This window comes from Stenella coeruleoalba (genome assembly GCF_951394435.1).
Source record: "Stenella coeruleoalba genome assembly, chromosome: 2".
In the NCBI taxonomy this organism is placed as follows: Eukaryota; Metazoa; Chordata; class Mammalia; order Artiodactyla; family Delphinidae; genus Stenella; species Stenella coeruleoalba.
In genome coordinates this window covers 76,054,540-76,068,913 of record NC_137147.1, presented here as the reverse complement: position 1 = coordinate 76,068,913, position 14,374 = coordinate 76,054,540, and the positions used below count along the sequence as shown (strand labels likewise).

The following is a 14,374-nucleotide window of genomic DNA, read 5'->3' as shown; positions in this document are numbered from 1 at the left end:
TGTGGAAATCTTTTATTAATAGTTAGGTAAAGCATCTTTTCATGTGAATTACTACTCAGGGATCCTCATCTATGAATTGTCCATTCATATCCTTTGATCATTTTCTTGATTTAAATGGAGACTTTGTCAGTTACCTGATGTGCAAATATAAGTTTGAATTTTAGTGTATACAAATTTATCGATCTTTCCTTTTTGTGCTTTAGGTGTACTCCAGTGTCATAGTCTTTGCTTTTCTACAGGTTTAAAGTTTTGCTTTTCATTTATAGATCTTTAATCCATTCTTCCTAAGAAGCCTGGATAAACTCTGAAAGCACAATTTGTGCTTACATATCACTTATACCATTTAACTGCAGGTTACTTTACCTTTCAAAATGGTATTTTTACCATGAAGTTTGATTTTGATCTTATTCAGATATTTTAAGTACATATTGGCTATATTATTTATGCACCATGTTTCTCTAAGAGCTTCAGAGATAATATTCTTCCCCCCTTATTATCTTTGAATCTGTCAGCATCATCTACTCTAAAACTAATTTGATACTTATATTTGTTTTAATAGAAGAATCTAAAGAATAGGTTTCATATTCTAACAGAAGTTATTATAGTTGCATACCATTTGTGTGATTCTGGCATAAGCACAAGTATTAAATTTCATTCCAAAACACAGTGAAGTATACCAAACTTCCAATATTTGGATGTATATTTTGTACCCCTTGCATGTTAAATATACCCTCATGGATGTAAATAAGCAATATAGAGCAAAAAAATCTGTAAAGTATAATTTAGCCAAAACAATTGAGAATATTTCAACATTAAATATAAAGCAAAAAAAACCAAACAGGGCTTCCCTGGTGGCGCAGTGGTTGGGAGTCCGCCTGCCTATGCGGGGGACATGGGTTCGTGCCCCGGTCCAGGAGGATCCCACATGCCGCGGAGCGGCTGGGCCCGTGGGCCATGGCCGCTGAGCCTGTGCATCCGGTGCCTGTGCTCCACAACGGGAGAGGCCACAACAGTGAGAGGCCCGGTACCGCCAAAAACAAACAAACAAACAAACAAACAAGGACTTTTTAATCATACCTGAGTGGTATGTGCAGTTTAAATCAATGAAAACTTTCCAATGAAATGTACATAATAAAAGATATCCTACTAAATATTAGTAAGCTTTTATATATCTATTCCTCACATACACAGTTTGTTTTGGCAGCCATTCTTCATTGCCTCTTAAAGGATCAAGCATCATAATCAGATATTAAGTAGACTCATTGGTATCCAGATAGTTTATACATCAGAGTCAAAATTTAAGTCCCAGTTATTCCATGTAAATGTCTTGCTGAAATGCCATTAAAATGGTTGTTATTTTCCAGGGATTAAAAAATACAAAATTCTATGGAGATTTTAATTAACTTCAAATATTTTTTGAGTATCTATTCTGGGCCAGGCATTACAGATAAGCAAGTTATCCTGCTTTCATGGAGTTTACAATCTAGCAAACAATCAAAGAATAATAGAAGAAAATATTTTACTCTGTTTTTTTGCTGCCTCTTACATTTTTGAAAGTTGATTCTATAAACCATTTCCGGTGAGAAAAGTCAGTGTCCGTCTTTAATTTGAAGAATCATCTACCTTCATGCTGCAAAGAAGAAGATATTTTTAATACTTCCCTGAAATGTGTGAATAACTACTCAATAGAAAACTGAGTAAACCATTTAAAATTTATACATGAATGTCTTCAGAGTATAATGTTACAATAACTCCCAGAATCAACTGACTAGAGCTCTTTCTTTCATAGCCCTAGATCAGTGCTATTCAAAAGCAATTGCAATCAAAACGTTCTCTATACATTAGATCCTCATGTTTTAAAATTAGTGGGTTTTTTTTTAATCACAGGTATATTTTCTTAACCTAGAATCACCACCTGCTTTGCAATTGTTTGACTCCGCAAAAATCAGATGGCACTAACGGACAGCCAACCCATCCTCATGGTGCCCTGAGTGAAGACAAGTCAGCTTAGATATATGACAGACTAAAATCCCACTACTTAAGGCTCTAAGCAGTGAGAGGAACAGCCGTCAAATATTATCTCTATTCATTTTAATAAACATTTTAATAAATGTTTTAAGAAACATCACTATAATCACTACATCTAACTTTTTAAAAAGTCAGTCAAGAACTAGAACCATTAAGTATCAACTGGACCAGCTAGATAGACAAAAAGAGGAATTAGATGATAAATAAATCAGTGCCAAAAACAAGATTAATTAAGAAAATGTTATTTGAACAGTTATATAGGGATATACACTATAGACCTTATTACCATAGTTTGCCTAATTCTAGAACTAAATTAGGCTTTGTGTGCTAGGGGTAAAGATGATGAGGGATAGACCAACTGGCAGAAAGATGCCATAAGCAATAAAAACAAAGAATTTCTGATAACCTCTTAGGCAGATGTCAGAAATTGCCAGGTAGTACAGTCTAAGATAAACATGGACTCTGATGATAAAATAGCTAACATCTATTGAGCATTTACCACATGTTAACAATGTTCTAAGCCCCACACATTTATTATCTAATTTAATCTTCCAAGTTAAGTATTATTCCTTTGAGTCAGGTACTATAATTATCACCTTCTAAGATATAAAGACCCTAAGACTCTGAGATGTTAAGAAACTTGCCAAGGTTACATAGCTGCTTAAGTGATACAGAATGGGTTTGAACACAGTCTGACTCCAGAAGCCATGTATAACTACTATGCTAAGCTACCTCTCAACATCTTTAGTTGACTTTTTAAAAAATGAAATTTGTAGCACCTTAGCAGCTAGCCATGAAGTCACTAAGCTGAGTTCTCACAGATTCATATGTATGTCAAATTTCTCAATTTCAACATAAGCCTTACCATAAAACAAAAATGCTATTATTATCTATTGTATATCCAGGACTTACAGCTCCCAAGAGTTCCAGGCTGGGAAAGAAGTGAGACTCCAACCTAGTCTCCTGAAGTTTCATTTCTGCAAAAGACACAGCCAAAAGCTAAAAAAATTATTTCAAGTGATGTTACTTTGAATTATTCGTATTTCCTATATTTCACCCTCATATGTAACCCCATTCTGTGCTGAAACTTGCAGGTACAAGAATATGAGCCTGTCCCATCTGGGTTGCTTTAAATAACTTTAAATTACACATGAATATCATAAAGTCAGAAAATACTGGTTAACAAGATCACCCATACAACCCAATTCTAAAGACAATAATCCCTAGTATTTGAGTATATCCTTTCAAATGACTTCTCAAGTAAACATAAGCATATAAAAATGTTTAAGCAGGAAAAGGCTTATACATATTGCTCTGTAACTTGTTTTTAAATTAATGTATCATGAATACTCTTCCATTTCAAGAAAGACAAAACGAGTATCATAACTTTTAGTGATTATATAGTATTGCATTTTATTATCTTGATTTTAAAATTGACTTAACCAACTCTGGGGTTCTCTTAATCTTATATATAGACTAACAAAATAGTGATTAGTTTAATACTGTCAAGTTAAGTAGTTAATAGAATTATACCAGTTATCAGTGTTTTTTCTGTACTGTTTGAATTATTAGATTAAGGATTCTAGACCCAAGTTCTGTCTATCTCAAAGAGATATCACAAAAGATCAAAGCACAACAAAATGTTGTAGTAGCAAATTCATAATTCAAAGATTTAAGAATTACCTAACATCACAGGCTAGATTCCAGTAAAAATTTCAAGACACAGAATTCAATTCCAGGTGCTTACCCTAGCTTTAGTCTGCTCAGAGCATGTGTTTAATCAGGGCGATCAGCTGAAACATGAACTTAACATGCGTTTCATCATGGCAAACTGCAAATGACTGACTGGTAAAGGACAAACCACCAGCAGCTCCTCATCCCTAAACCAGGGAAACTCTGTTAAGGTTAGAACTAAGGCCCCTTCGACTACCACTAAATTTCAGCCACTAAGGAAATTGAGCCCCTGGGGACTTCCCTGGTTGTCCAGTGGTTAAGAATCTGCCTTCCAATGCAGGGGATGCAGGTTCAATCCCAGGTGGGGGAACTAAGATCCCACATGCCGCGGGGCAACTAAGCCCGTGTGCAGCAACTACAGAACCCACGTACTCTGGAACCCATGCACCACAACTAGAGATAAGTCACGCACCACAGTGAAAGATCCTACGTGCCACAACTAAGACCCAATGCAGCCCCAAAAATAAATTAATAAATATTTAAAAAAAAAGAAAGAAAATTGAGCCCCCAAAATTGCTAGGTGATTAGAAATTCAAACGAGGTAAAAATGAAGGTTTTCTTTTATACTTACCTGTGGTATCAAATGAATCCAGCTTGTATCTAGGAATCAAGTTGAGCTATAGGATTTATCAACTATCTGGCATCATCTCTGGAAAATAAAAAATTAATAAATTTTAAAACATGCAGGGGCTTCCCTGGTTAAGAAAGTGGCACAGTGGTTAAGAATCTGCCTGCCAATGCAGGGGACACAGGTTTGAGCCCTGGTCCAGGAAGATCCCACATGCCACGGAGCAACTAAGCCTGTGCGCCACAACTACTGAGCCCACGTGCCGCAACTACTGAAGCCTGGGTGCCTAGAGCCCGTGCTCCGCAACAAGAGAAGCCACTGCAATGAGAAGCCTGTGCACCTCAACGAAGAGTAGCCCCCACTCGCCGCAACTAGAGAAAGCCCGTGCACAGCAACAAAGACCCAACGTAGCCAAAAATAAATAAATTAAATAAATAAATCTTTAAAAAATATGCAAATGCTCTGACTATAAAACTTGAATGCACACCAGCCTACTCCACACCAAGTCACACCCATATAGCCTCAAGGAAAATTAACCTCAAAGAAAACTGTTCATTCTTTATTTGAATCTCCATTCAGCAGTATAAATTGACCCATCTACTTGGAGGATGTCATCAAATGCCCAAACTCAGTATCAGACTAGGGCAGGACTTCTGTACAAGCTCCGCTATTTGTATAAATTTAAAAGTTTGGGTAAAACTGTGCGATAAATCTAACCAACCTCTGAAAGGTTATAAAACTCAACAGTCTAACAAAAGAATAGGTATGCAAAAAAGAAGGAGCCGTGTGCTGGCTGCAAACAGCTTGGCAGCCATGGGATAAATGGCATGGGTTACTGCCAATCTCTCCAAGTTCACAGGGTATGTGATGGCAGAAAACACGTGTAACCACCACAGGATAACCACAGTCACTAAATTCACAAAATCCTTTCAAAAAAAAAGGAAGGAGCTAAGAACTCCTAAGAGTCAAATAAATGAGAAGTCAACGTAAAATAGTCAGCTTTTTTTTCAAAGCATGTTTCAATTTCATTTGAGCCAGTGTCAATTATATTTAACCTCTACTTCTGTTAAAGTTTTATCAGAATAAACTAAAGAAAACCTTCCCTTGACACAGCAAATTTGAATTAGCATTCTTTGGAGCACAAATCGGCCACAAGATGGCACTGTAAGAAAGAGGCTTTAATTTGTTCTTCCAGAGCTTGAGTGTAACCTGAACTTTTAGGTGAAACAGACTGGACACAAAGCTCATCACCTAAAATGATGAGTGAAACAGACTAGACACAAAGCTCATCACCGTAAGCAACCTTCATACTATTCCCTACTCTTCACCTAATTACTAACTAGAAAATTGTATTACATTTAATGATCATTTAAAATTATTAACTACACGTTACACAGTTATATTTTTATCATGTTCCTTTTCATGCAGCAATGGGGAAATTTAAAACTCCACAATCTCAAATACAATCTAGCTAGAAAGACAACACTCATGAAAATTAATGTGTATGGTAAGTACAAAATAAGTGGGAGAGAGAACCAAGTAATGTTAAGAAGAATCATTGGTCAAGGAAGCCTTCATGAAAAAAAAAGGTAGGTCTTGAATGAGCCTCAAAATTGCACTTAGAATAATATTTATTATATATATATGAGAGTTGCTAAGAGAGCAATCTCAAAAGTTCTCAACACAAGAAGAAAAATTTGTAACTAGGTGTGGTGATGGATCTTAACTAGAATTACTGTGGTAATCATTTTATAGTATATACACATACTGAATTATTATGTTGAACACCTGAAACTAATATAATGTAATACATCAATTATATCTCAATAAAAGAGAAATTGCACTGTCCAATAGGTTAACACCACGTACAGCCTAAATTTAAATTAAACTAAAAATTAAATTCTTCAGTCACATTTTGATTGTTCGATAGCCTCACGTGGCTGATCGCTACCAAACTGGATAGTACACATATAGAATATTTCCATCATCACAGAAAGTTGTGTTGGACAGCAGTGCCTTAAAGGGTGGGTAAGACTAAAATAAGCTGACAGAAAGGAAGTAGTAGCTATCGTTCTTAAATATTCCTACAATCTGTCAAGAACTACTGAAACCATTTCAAACTTTACAACAAAAGTTTTTCTCATATTTACAAGGAAATTTGAGGCTCAGAGAAGTTAAATAAATTTCAAAAGTCCATCTAGCTATTAAGAGCTAGGATTTAAACCCAATTCTGTCACAACTCCATATTTTCACTTCACAATGCCACTTCCTACGTGAAATAAGAAGCAGAGCTACAAAAGATGGTTTGCTTTAGAACGTATTAAGAATGGCATACTGGCTCAATAGGTCAGAAAGAAAATGAGGTGTTTTAAGTAGCTCAGAGATATAATCAAAGTGTTATTTTACTCCTTCTTGTCCTATACTTGAATGGTGCTTTAATTATTCAAAATGTATTGGAGATCAGCAGCATGAGAAATTAACTAAGGGAACATAGGAAGCAAGACTTATTGCGAGATTTCACCATTTCTTAATTTGGGAGTTTCAACATTGTCTAACCTCAAAAGTCCGTGTCCAAGTACTTCTTACACGAAAATAATTATAGATTTAAAAGTGTAACTTCTCTATTTGTCTCATCTCACAAACAAAACCCAGATTGCAAAGGGCCTGGTCTTTGTGTCCTTGGCACGTAGCACAAAGCCTAGCACATAAATCCTGATGATATATGATGCCTTTCCCAATGTGTGATGCTCCCTGCAGGATTCTAGTCACGCTTCAGCAAGTGTTATTCTACCACCTGAAGGCCATTGTATATTTACTGAGTTGTTTAGGGAGCTAAAGTAAACATTCTGTAAATTTTATTCTGTAAATAAAAACAATCAATGACCTGCTCATTTTGTTTCCTGTGGCAATAAGTTCTTCAAAGGACTGGTGCTCACAGGCAAAAGGTACATTTTACATGTGAACAGATGCTTCATGAGGCCTGATAACAAACCACAAATTGCTAATACTGAATCAGCTGATGCTTCTATTTTAAGGTTATGTTATCACTCAATTTTACTCAGTTCCATTCCAACTTACTCAGTGCCTACTGTGTATCTCACACTATGGGATACAATTGTAACTCGACGAACATATCTTTTTTAGATAGAAAAGGCACATACACACGTGAAACAGAGAGCACTTTAAGGCATCATATCTTGGTCAAAGTTCAAGTACTTACGTTTATGATCCCATCAGCATTTAACCATTCCTACTGAGGATGTCCAAATCCAATCCCCCTTGATTTTTAGGGGTCTGCAGCAGATGTTACAGAGGCTTTCACACTGTTGCTTCTGGGCTGGCAGACACGGTGCTGAAGACCTAGGCCTTCCTTCCTCAGTGGATTCCATCTCCAACCTGAAGCAGAAGGAAAACAACACAAAACTTTGTATAGGAAGTAAAAGCTAAATTGGTTGCTTGGCACCGTCCTCTTCTAGAGACAGCTCTGTAACGCTGTACTATCAGAACAGACACCCACATTTTATTTCCAATTCACTGTCAGTTATTTTAGCCAAGAATACCGATTGTTTTAACCTCATAGTGCAGGAGGAATCCACTCATTGCACATATGAAATGAAAGTGGTGAGATCAGAAACACTGACTTATCATACAGCTCATCCCAAGAGACCACCATTTCACCCAATCCTAGTCCCACTGCTAGTGGAGCAAAATAAAAATGAAATAAAAATATAGTACCTGAGGGCTTTGGGTCAAAACAGCAATAAGGAATGATTTAAAATCAATATGAAAAGGCAACAAAACCTACTCTGTTAACTTCATGTTTTATCTATTTCATAATACTTTGCCTATCTTAGAATTTATAAAGCACTGTCCATATATGTCCACATAGTACCTCATTTTGCAAGTACTACGTCATCTCCATTTTATAGGTATACAAGCAAGGTTTAAATAAATGGCAGGCAACTTAGCTTAGTGGTTAAGATAATGGATTTTGAAGTTGGACAGAAGTGGATTTGAATCCTAGCTCCCCCATATATTTGCTGTGACCTGGGGCAAGTTACGCAACTTCTCTAAGTCTCAGATTCCCTTTCCATAAAATAAGGACAAATACCACCTACCTCTTAGAACTGTTGTGAAGATTAAATGACATAAAATAAATATAAAATACTTTGCACAGTAGCTGGCATGTAGTTAAATATTTAGTATGTTGTTTCTACTAAGTGTCCAAGATCAACTAGCTAATAAGAATGCAAATATTCTGCCTAAAATTTCACACTTTCACAATAATCTTGAAGCCAGGAAAGTCACTCATATACTCATAAATGCCCTTCCAAATCCAAGATTTGTGTCTTTTAAGAAAAAAAAAAAGTTTGCTTTCCCCTTCCTTTCATTCTTTACTTAGCAATGAAGACTCCAATGTATTCTAAATAAAATTACTCCATAACAACAAAAGCATACTTCCATTGAAAACTAATTTTTCTCCCAATCAGCAAAACCTCCTAACTGGAAAACTAGATGTTTCACAAGACATGATCTGGGCCTTTTAAGACTTTTAAAATAGGCTTGGAGGAATTCACAAAGGCTTCCTCTTTTATTTTGCATGTTTACAGCCCCCAAAACATTTCCGTTTTTCCTAACTTAATGCTAAAATATGAGTTTACTCACTCAACACCATAATTTCAGAAAGATATCCAGCCCGTATTTTGCCAAGTAAACATGGCAAGCATGCTCCTTCTGCACTTGTGAATACGAAGACCATGTGGCTTCTCTGATTCACACTGTCATTCCTTCTCAACATTAAATATGTGTTCACAACAAAATAAACCATCCCTTACTTAAACTGAAGTGGGCAAGGATATAGTCACATAAAGGCCATCAGCATGGTTTTGGTTTTGATAGAAAATCCTTTATTGTTCAATCAAGATATTTAGGGTGTTGGTTTCTAGTCATCACTATGTGCACAAAATAATAGGAAGTACTGCATATTTAGAGTCCTTATAAACAAGAATATATCAAAAACAACTGAAATGTCACATGTTGACAAATGACTTATGTACAAGGTTTTTCATTTTGAAGGGAATAACAAGATTGTAAACCACCTAAATGTACACCAACAAAGGTTAAATAAACTATGGTATGTACATACATAGATTTCTATGTAACCATGTTAAAGAATGTGGACCTTCTATATTTTCTCACTTGGAAACCCTAAGTGGGAAAAGTAAGATACATGGTAGAGTATGTATAGAAGAGGGGTATCTACATATATTTGCTTATGTATGCATAAAATATCTCAGGAAGGATACACAAGAACTTATTAACACTTACCGAGGAGGGGAATCAGGCTTAGGAGACTTCATTATGTACACTATGATCCCTTTTGAATTTTGAGCAATGTGAATGTATTACCTATCCAAATAACATAAATTTAACAGTAAAGCTTGAGAATTATAAGGATTATGGGGGATCTACACCTGGCTATTACCACATTCCATGCACTAGTTTATGTCTCTCTCATACCTTCTACCTGTAAGGATAACACATACATTATATTCAGACTAATGTATGTCACTCAAAGTCACTAGGCAAACTTTTTATGAGAAAAATAATATCCACAATAAATTTATTGCCTACTTCTAGAAGGTATGTCACATGGACTAGTGTTTGGACTTTGTATACTTTGATCTTCAAAAGCTAAGCTTGGGACTTCCCTGGTGGCGCAGTGGTTAAGAACCCGCCTGCTAATGCAAGTTATATGGGTTCGAGCTCTGGTGGAGGAAGATCCCACATGCTGCGGAGCAACTAAGCCGGCGCGCCACAACTACTGAGCCTGCGCTCTAGAGCCTGTAAGCCACAACTACTGAGCCTGAGTGCTACAACTACTGAAGCTCACACGACTAGAGCCCGTGCTCGGCAACAAGAGAAGCCACTGCAATGAGCAGCCTGCGCACCGCATCAAAGAGTAGTCCCTGCTTGCCACAACTAGAGAAAGACCGTGCGCAGCAATGAAGACCCAACACAGTCATTAATTAATTAATTATTTATTTTTTAAAAAGCTAAGCCTAAGAATAGTTCAATGACTCACCCAAGATCACTGGAGGAGTAAATTGTGGTGCTGGAATTTGATTTAGGCTTGCACTACACTAAGGCCCCTCATCTTTTTCAGTATATCCTAAGTTTTTTAGGGCACAGTGCCAACATTAAAATTGGGAGCCCCTTTTAGAGCTCATTAAAATCATCTGACTTCAGAGTTTGCAGCCTAGTCCCACTAAGAAAGCCGAACTGCTCTGAACAAAGACCAGGGCAAAGACAACATCCACTGCAGCTCCCACAAACCCAGTAAGAACCTGGGCCCCGAAGATACAGGAGAATTAAAACTGACTAGTCTGAACTCCTCCTCCCAAGATCTACCCTCTCACTAAGGGAGACAGAAGTCAAAACAGCACTGAGATAATAACAGTACATTTTCCTCCAAGCAAAATGAATCCAGGCATTTTGCAGAAACACTATGTACATGAAGCAGAGTCTACTGTTCCTAGGTCACCCTGTTTTGGAGAAGGAAGGCAGACCCAGTCCAGCAGAGGCCCACGTGGAAACAAGCCAGGCAGATCATTTCACTTCCTTCCTCCAATCTCCACGCAGCCAAAATTAATCGCCTGTAGCTTACCCACACTCCAAGGCTGGCTTGAAATAAAGGCCTGCCACCAGGATACAATGGCTCAAATTGAAGAGAAATTCAAAACAATTAGGAAGCAAAATTAAGTGCACACTCACCAGCCCACCACTAAAAGGAAAGAGAGAAGGTGGAGAGACAGGAAGTAGCTTTGAGAAGTGGCCTCAGAGCCTGATTGGCTAATGATGATTCCCTCCTTCTTTACCTTAAAAGGTGCTGAAATGATGCAAGCCTCCCCCCCCACTTCACCTACTTGTCTCTTTAAGGACCAATGATGCTACTTGCACTGTTTTTAGATTAAACTTTTTAAATCAAGTTTCCTTTTAATATACTTAGCACAAGCAAACATGGACTAATTCGAGCTATTTGCATACATTCTTGTTCAGTTGGACCTACTGCAAACAATTTTCATTCCTTTGGGATAATTTCGTATCCTTTGTGACCTCAACATGGTTAATTTATGCAAGGTGACAGGTTTCATTATAAACAGTCTAGATCTACTCAAGTTAGAACTTACCATCAGCGTAATATTCAAGTTAACAGGCTTAGCAGGAAAGATACTGGAAGAAGACATCCACCTGCAATCCAAGGAGAAAGGATTTATAAGAAAGCCACACTGGGTCTTCCCTGCTGTCGCAGTGGTTGAGAATCCGCCTGCCAATGCAGAGGACACGGGTGAAGATCCTAAATGCCGTGGAGCAACAAAGCCCGTGCACCACTACTGAGCTCTGCACTCTAGAGCCCGCGAGCCACAACTACTGAAGCCCACGCACCTAGAGCCCGTGCTCTGCAACAAGAGAAAGCACCGCCCGCGCACCGCAACGGAGAGTACCCCCCTCCCCGCTCACCACAACTAGAGAAAAGCCCGTGCGCAGCAACGAAGACCCAACGCAGCCAATAATTAATTAATTAATTAAAAAAAAGAAAGAAACCCACACTTCCAACACCTTTATCTTGGACTTACAGCCTTCAGAATTTTGAGAAAATAAATTTTTGCTGCTTGAGCAACCCAGTCTGTACTTCTTAGTTATGGCAGCCCTAACAAACCAATACACTGTGTGACCTTGAATAAATTATTTACATTTTTCTAAAGTTCAATTTCCTCAACTGTAAAATGGAGATAGTAATAATACCTACCCTGTAAGGTTGTTGTGAGAATTAAATAATATATGTGAAGCTCATAGCATAGTAAGCACTAAATAAATTCTAGCTATTATCATTATAAAGATTAAATGAGGTTATGTATGTAGAGAGCACTTAGCTCAATGTCTAGTCCACAAAGAAAGTTCTACTCAGTATTAACTATTTTTAATAAACTGATTTTTATTGTCTTCCTATTTCCAAATTAATGCCTTTTACACCAGTCTAACTTGTTTGTGCCATAATTAAGTCAGATGCAACAGGCTTTGACATATCTCAGAAACAGATTAACCAATCCCATCCAATCCAACAAATATTTGTTGAACACTTATATTTTGTTAGATTTATTCCTAAGTACTTGATATGCTTTTATGTTATTATAAGTGGTATCTTTCCTAAAAATTCTGTTTCTCCTTGTTTGAAGCTCTTTTATAAAGATAAAATTTACTCTTACATGTTACTTTCTAGCAGCCTTGCTAAGCTTCCTTATTGAGTTAAAAAATTGATTCCCCAGTTTCTTCTGGATTTTTTATCCATAATCAAACCACATGCAAATAATGAGAAAAATTTATTTTCTTCTTTGGTGAACAAAATTTAATGCAAATAATGAGAAAAAATTATTTTCTTCTTTGGTGAACAAAATTTCTCAATTTTAATATAATTAAATTTATCAATATTTTCTCTCATACTCAATGACTTTGTGTCTTTAGAAACCCGTCCCTTCTCTCAAGGTCTAAAAGATATTTATGTGTATTTTCTTTAAATTTTACTGAAGTATAGTTGATTTACAACGTTGTGTTAATTTCTGCTGTACAGCAAAGTGACTCAGTTATAGATACATATTTTTTCATGTTCTTTACCATTATGGTTTATCACAGGATATTGAATATAATGTTCCCATTGGACCTTGTTGTTTATCCATCCTATATATATATTAGTTTGCTTCTGTTAATGGCAAACTCCCAATCCTTCCCTCCCCCACCTCTCTTCCCCTTGGCAACCACAAGTCTGTCCTCTATGTCTTTTACGTGTATTTTCTACCTAAGAGTTTTCAAGTTTATTTTTGAATGTCAGTCCTTAATCCATCTGTAGTTCTCACACACACACGCACACACACACACACACACACACACATCCGTATTAGAACAAATCACAATTCTAGCCTTGACCTGGAAAGCCTGGCTTGCTGTGGGCCCTGGCTGCCTCTCCAGCTCGTCTCACACCACACTTCCCGCTTTCATTGCTCCAGCCACTCCGTGTCTCTCCTCTTTACTGACTGATTCTTCTGATACAGCTCAACTCCTGTCATTTACCTAGTGATGAGTTCCCCAGTTTGTTCTCCCATTAGAACTTCCCTTAGTACTGTGTATTTCTTATAGCGCTTGTTGCTGCTGTACTTTTGGTTGTGTAATTACTTGATTAATGTCTGTCCCCAACTAGACTCTAAGGTCCATGAAGACATGAACCATGTCTATATTGGCTAAACTACCATATCCCCAGAACCCACCAAAGTGTCCAATAAATATGCTGAAGTAATGAATAAATATCTATAATCTACATGAAAATCACCAATACACTGGTTGTTCTTGTTAAAAATGCAGGCTCTCAGTTTTTAATTCAGAGGGTCTGAGACAGAGCTTCAGGGATATGCTCCCAGCGGGGTGGTGGTACCCACCTTTTCTAATACTCACTTGACCAGGTCTTCCGAGTTCATTAGCATTCTCTGTAGCTTCCACAGCCTAAAAGAGGACGGGGGGGAGAGTAGTCTGAATTGGGTTATGAGGCCCCCATACAGGGTACCTCACCTCAGCCATTGAACTCACTTCGCTGGCCGTGAGTCTGTTCCAAGCTCCGGCTAAGGAGGCATCCGCCAAGCCCCATCCGCAAGGGCGGGGTCGCTGGCATCTCCTGCCCAGTCTGCCCTCGCGCGGAGCCCCATTCTCTGGGAACTCACCTCCCCGAAACTCAGGGAGAGCCCTGTTAGGGCCGCTTTTGGCCCTAGTCTCAGACCTTCCCAAGGGACATGGGACGGAGTGACTGAACGCACTCAGCTCGTGGCCCCATCGATGAGCTTCCCGCCGCCCTACGCCGAAAACCAGGCTCAAGCCACATTTATAAGGCTCCCAAATCTAAGTACATTTGTCGGTTATGGTGACTTCCCGCACCACATTGCGACATGCAAATACTGCGGAGCGTCCCTCCCCTGGCAACTCCTCGCTGGGACGCACGCG

General features: G+C 37.9%; 1 long non-coding RNA gene across 1 annotated transcript; it reads right to left on the bottom strand.

Moving 5' to 3' along the window:
• Positions 1-715: 715 nt before the first annotated feature.
• LOC307179871 lies at positions 716-14,225 on the bottom strand. The gene is made up of 6 exons (XR_013825578.1): positions 13,819-14,225; positions 11,521-11,581; positions 7,551-7,726; positions 4,334-4,411; positions 2,941-3,005; positions 716-1,630 (listed from the first exon to the last, which is right to left on the bottom strand). It is a non-coding gene; the product is annotated as an uncharacterized lncRNA (long non-coding RNA).
• Positions 14,226-14,374: the final 149 nt, after the last annotated feature.